The sequence below is a fragment of the Rousettus aegyptiacus genome, unplaced genomic scaffold (genome assembly GCF_014176215.1).
Source record: "Rousettus aegyptiacus isolate mRouAeg1 unplaced genomic scaffold, mRouAeg1.p scaffold_m13_p_8, whole genome shotgun sequence".
In the NCBI taxonomy this organism is placed as follows: domain Eukaryota; kingdom Metazoa; phylum Chordata; class Mammalia; order Chiroptera; family Pteropodidae; genus Rousettus; species Rousettus aegyptiacus.
This window is the reverse complement of record NW_023416311.1, coordinates 80,536,490-80,542,354: the sequence shown is the minus strand read 5'-3', so window position 1 is coordinate 80,542,354 and position 5,865 is coordinate 80,536,490. Positions and strand designations below refer to the sequence as shown.

At 39.1% G+C, this 5,865-nt stretch overlaps 1 pseudogene; it reads right to left on the bottom strand.

The window, feature by feature from the left end:
• Positions 1–5,215: 5,215 nt before the first annotated feature.
• LOC118607528 lies at positions 5,216–5,333 on the bottom strand (annotated as a pseudogene).
• Positions 5,334–5,865: the final 532 nt, after the last annotated feature.

Sequence of the window (5,865 nt, the reverse complement as noted above, 5' to 3'; positions counted from 1 at the left end):
TTTCTTTTGGTGCTTTGATCCTCCACATAGACTCAGCACATGGTAAGTAAACGTTAGCTGCTGTCATTATTGTCATTGTGATTATTGGCCCCCCTGAGGTTACCTAATGCATTCCTGTGAGCGCTCAGAGTTTAGTGCAGTACCTTTTGATGATGGGCCCTCAAGATGGGTCAACACGTTTTGAGGCTCAGGCACATGGGGATGGTGGATGGGGCCTCATTTTGAGGGCTAGAATCATCCCTAGGACTTCAGTGGGAGAGGCTGGAAAGAATGAAAGCAGAATGCAGAAGCTGGAAACTCTTGTTAATATCTGCTCCAGCCAGGATAGACGATTCATTGGCTGACCAAATAAAAGGGTAGTATTCAAGAAATTCCCCTCTCTCCCTATGCCTTTGAACCTCTTCATGAACCTTTGGCCTGTGTCTATTGTCTGCCAAGCAATATCTGGAATGACAACAACAAAAGCTGGTGAAACTGAGAAGAGGAGAAACTTTTGTCATTCCTTAATGTTCTTTCAAGGAAGTTTTATATCAAAAGAAATGCTCACTCTGCTGCCTATCTCTCCTGCTCTCCTCCACATTCAGTGGCTTCGGGGACACCAAAAATGTGGTCTTGGCAGCACCTGTAGAGGAAAAAGAGGACAGATGCTGGCAGTAGTGAAGTGGCACGTAGGGTAGGGGAGGGCTCTTGTTTAGAGAATATGGTATATGACGTGAAGCAGGAGCCTAGATAAACTTAGCATTGCTTTGTGTTACTTGCTAAATAAATATGCAATGCTTTGCCCAATTTTTTTCTTAACAGTGTCAGGCAAGTGATTTCAAGTAGTTGAGCCACCAGGGGAGTTATTGGTGTAGCTGGCGGAATTTAGGGAAGAGCTACACAAATGCGAGTGACTCCTGTTGGGACCTTTGAGTGTTCTCCCTGAAGCCTGCCACCATTCTTCCAGCTTTGTTTTTTGGGGAGGATGGGAGAATGCAGCTGTGGGCAACCTGGGTGGCATCCTTACAGCCAGTACCTCGGAAGACAAATTGTTCTCTCCCAACAACTATCTGAAAAATCCTTGGAGAAGAACCCCGGCCCGTCTGGGTTATACACACTCACCCCTTGTACAGAATCCTGTGGACTGAGTCGGGAAGATGCAATTCTCTGAGCCCTGTGTTAGAGGGGTCAGTTCTATTCCCAGATGAAGGTTAGGAGCCAGGAAGCCACCCCAATCTGGAGAACATTATTTCTGCAAAAATAATGGGCTCACTATTGCCTTCCTAGTATCACTTCTGCTTTCCCTGCAGTAATTTGACCCCATACTTTAAGACATAAATTTAGAAGCCTTCTCCTTGACTCTAACTTTTTCCTTTCCCTGAGCAGTGTGTCCTGGGTCTATCTTTAAAACTGGCCACCCACCCATTCCCCCAGAAAAGGTCCAACCTAAACAAGCCTTGGCCTCTGCATCCCCCTCATGGGAAATGTCTTTGGCCTTCTTATTTCTTTCTGATCTCATTTAGTACCCCTCCCTTCCAGGACTTCCTGCCTTCTGACCTATTTGACTTTTTTCTCAAAATTCTCACCCTGAACTGGGGTTTTGGACTCAGCAATAAAACGTGACTTCTTCTGAGGCCACAGCCCTCAGAATCTTTAGGGACTAATTTGGGAGCCTCCCCCCCCCCCGCCCCCCGCCCACCCCATACCTTTGGTCTTCAGCCTCCTGGCTCAGCTCGACACTATCTATTAAGGCCATTCGGGGTGTTGTTACCTATAATCCCTGCTCAGGTATACAGATACCATTCTGAAGTTCTAAGGACAAATCTGTATTTCTATATCCACATTGCATACTCTTATTAGAAAGAGATCTTATTTTTTAAAAAATATTCTGGCATGAGGGTAACACATAACCATGAAGTTAGAGGGTGCTGTCATTAGTTTCCTATGATTGAGGATCCATCTAAGATGTTTAGATGAGGCCCTAATTTTATATCTTTTTATTTCTTGATTTATTCTAGCTAAAAGATATTTATTAAATGATTTGGGTGGGTCGGAAGTCTGAATTAGGTATTACTGGAGATGAAAGAAGGAAATGATAATCTATACCTTGGAGATGCTCAGAGTCTAGTTAGAGAGATAGCAAACGAGAATATTATTACGGTAAAAATTAAGTATATATGTTATTACAAGTGTAGTAATAGGAGGAACTTCAAGAAGGAAGTGTGAGCATCTCAGTGTGTGGTAGATATTGACAGGGGGAGTCATTTATAAAATGAGGTAATAGAGTATATGAGTGTCCTATCGCTGCTGTAATAAATTACCACAAATTTAGTGGCTTAAAAAAACACAAGTTTATTCTCTTACAGTTTTGGAGGTCAGAAGTCTAAAATTAGGATGTTGACAGAACTGCATTCCTTTGGCAGTTCTAGGGGTGAACAAATTTCTCTCTCTTTTCCAGCTGCTATAGGCTGCCTGCATTTCTTGGCTCAAGGAACTTTTCCAGCCAGCAAGACCTCGGCTTTTGTCAGCACATCCCATCTCTGACTCTCCTGCCTCCCTCTTTCACTTATAAGGACCCTTGTGATTATATTGGGCCCACCCAAATAATCCAGGATAATCTCCATCTCAAATTCCTTAATAACATCTATAAATTTCCTTTGTCATGTAAGGTAACATGGTTATGGGTTCTGAGGATTAGGACACAGACATCTTGGGTGGGGGCATTATTTTGCCTACCACAGAGGACTAGATTGTTTCTAAGGTCTCGTCTAACTGCAGAATTCCTTGGGTCGATTGCAGCCATGTCAGCATGATTTGTTTCACTTAATTACTAGCCCTGACTGTGAACTCTCACTGTGTTTCATTGTGCTCAATGAAGAGACAACTTTGTGGAGTTCCAGTTTCTTCTGTATATTTTGACCTTTGGGGCCACTACAGAAGGAGTCATGTGGGGGAATTAGAATATTTAATGCCAAGAGTTTTAAAACCCAAGCTGTTTTTGCGATAAACACAACAGTAACTAAAGGACAGCTTTTGTCCCCTGCTCAGTTACAAAGCAAACCGTGATCCTACAAGCTTACTCTTTCTTTCCTCTTAGATCATGGCCTGTCTTTATCAAATGAGGCTTGAGAATCAGTCACAAGAGAACAGTCTCATTACTGTGACCTGACAAGCACGAGGACAATGGGGAGGCAGAGAGATGGAACATAAAGATGGGCTAATACATCTGCTGGAAGTGGAACAAAAAGCTGAGTAAGGATTATTTGAGTCTTCACCATTCATGCAAATAAGCAGAGGCAGCTGAGGTCCAGATAATACCAAACAACAGATATTTTGCAAGTCATTGATATTTAGCTTTGAAATAGAATCTTTGTTTTTATAATGCTTTTACTGTCACAGTGACCTCTTGCTTTGGCCACTTAACATTAGGTGGTTTTTCCTTAGCCAAACCAGTTGTGGGGCTGACGGAAGTTGGCTAAGGATTAAATAATTGGCTGGCAGTATTATTCCCCCTTTTGTGTTTTTAAGCTTTCCCTATGGTCTCCTTTTCTTTTTCTTTTTCTTTTTCTTTTTCTTTTCTTTTCTTTTCTTTTCTTTTCTTTTCTTTTCTTTTCTTTTCTTTTCTTTTCTTTCTCTTTTCTTTTTTCTTTTCTTTTCTTTTTTTTCTTTTCTTTTTTCTTTTCTTCTCTTTTTTCTCTTTCTTTCTTTCTTAACTAAGATATAATTGACATAATATTGTATTAGTTTTAGGTGTTCAACGTAATGATTTGACATATGTATATTGGTCACACAGTAAGTTTAGTTAACATTCATCACTACACACAATTAACAATTTTTTTCTTGTGAGAATTTTTTAAAAATTTTATTTCATTATTAGTTTCAAGTATACAGTACATTGGTTAGACATTTATATAGTTTATAAAATGATCCCCCTAATTGCTTTTTCTCTCCTCTGGCTCTCCATCTAGCTAATATATTAATGCTAACTGCATTCCCTATGCTGTTCTCCTGCCCATTTTTTAACTGGATTGGTTGCTTTCTATTGTTGAGTTCTTTATATATTTTGAATATTAACCTCTTACCATATATATCATAAGCGAATCATCTTCTCCCATTCAGTCCATTGTCTTTTTGTTTTGTCGATGGTTTATTTTGCTGTACAAAAACTTTTAGTTTGATGTAGTCCCAATTGCTTATTTTTTCTTTGGTTTCCCTTGCCCAAGGAGTTATGGCCAAAAAGAAATTACTGTTAGCAATATCAGAGTTTTCTTCTAGCAGTTTTATGGTTTCGAGTCTTACATTAAAGTCTTTAACCATTTTGAGTCTATTATTGTATATGGTGTAAGAAGGTGATCCAGTTTCTTTTTTTCTTTCTTTATTTTTTTTTGGCATATAATGAGAATTTTTAAGATCAGCTCTCTTAGTAACTTTCAAATATACGATACACTGTTATTAACTATAGTCACTGGGCTGTGCATCACATCCCCAGGACTTATTTATCTTATAACTGGAAGTTTATACCATGTAACCATCATTGCCTCTTTTACCCACCCCCTTACCTTCCACCTATGGCGATTACCAGTCTGTTCTCTGTATCTATGAGTTAAGTTTTTCCTTGTTTTGAGAATTTACATATAAGTGAGATTATACAGTATTTATTTTTCTCTGTCTGACCTATTTTACTTAGCATAATGCCCTCAAGAGCCATCCATGTTGTCACAAATGGCAAGATTTCCTTTTTTTTTTTTTTTATGGCTGAATAATATGCTGTTATACATGTACACCATATTTTTAAAATTCATTTATCTGTTGATGGTCACTTAGGTTGTTTGCATGTCTTGGCTGTTATGAATAATGCTGCAGTAAACATGGAGTGTAAATATTTTTTCGAGATAGTAATTCTCTTTCTTTCAAATAACGACCCAGAAGTGGAATTGCTGGATCATGCGATAGTTCTATTTTCAGTTTGTTGAGGAATCTACATACTGTTCTCAATAGAAGCTGCACCAATTTACATTCCCACCAACAGTGCCACAAGGGTTTCCTTTTCTCCACATTCTTGCCAACACTTGTTATATCTTATATTTTTAATAATAGCCACTCTAACAGATGTTAGATGATAGCTCAGTATATTTTTTATATTCATTTCCTTGATGTTAGCGATGTTGAGCACTTTACCTGTTGTCCATTTGTATGTTTCCTTTGGAAAATAGTTTATTCAGTTTATCTTTTTTAAAGCCTACAGCACCTGATCTTCCTAGGTGGTCTTCCATCTAAGTACTAACCAGGCCGACCCTACTTAGCTTCCAAAATCAGATGGGATTGGGCATGTTCAGGGTGTCATGTCTATAGACTCTTTATATATTTTGGATATTAACCCCTTACCTGATGACCCCTTTGTATTAAATAGAATTACTGTGGACATTGTGGATTTTCTACACAGCAGAATTCCCACCCTCTTCTTTCCTAGATATTCACCTCACCCTCTTGCAAGACAAGTTACTCAGGGGATGCTGCCTCTCCCCTCAGCTCTGGAAACTGGAACCCGATTGGTCCAAGTGTAATCCCATTACCTTCGGCAGTGAGTGGTTCAAGAATGGGCAAATGGCTTACGTCTGGTCAATGCACCACAAGAAGAGTTTTCTGGCAGCTGTGGGGAACTTTATTTGCTCTTAAAAAAGAGACATAGAAATTCACTTTCTCTGTGTGAATGGGAATAAACATGTAGCTTGGTACCACTACTAACAATAATACAACATTGAAAAAAACAAAACAAAACAGAACAGAATTACTAGGACTCTGATAGAATGCACAGAAAAGGGGAGAGACAAAAAGAAACTGAATGCTTTCTCATAGCTCTGAACTCTCTTCATTAACAAACTTTGA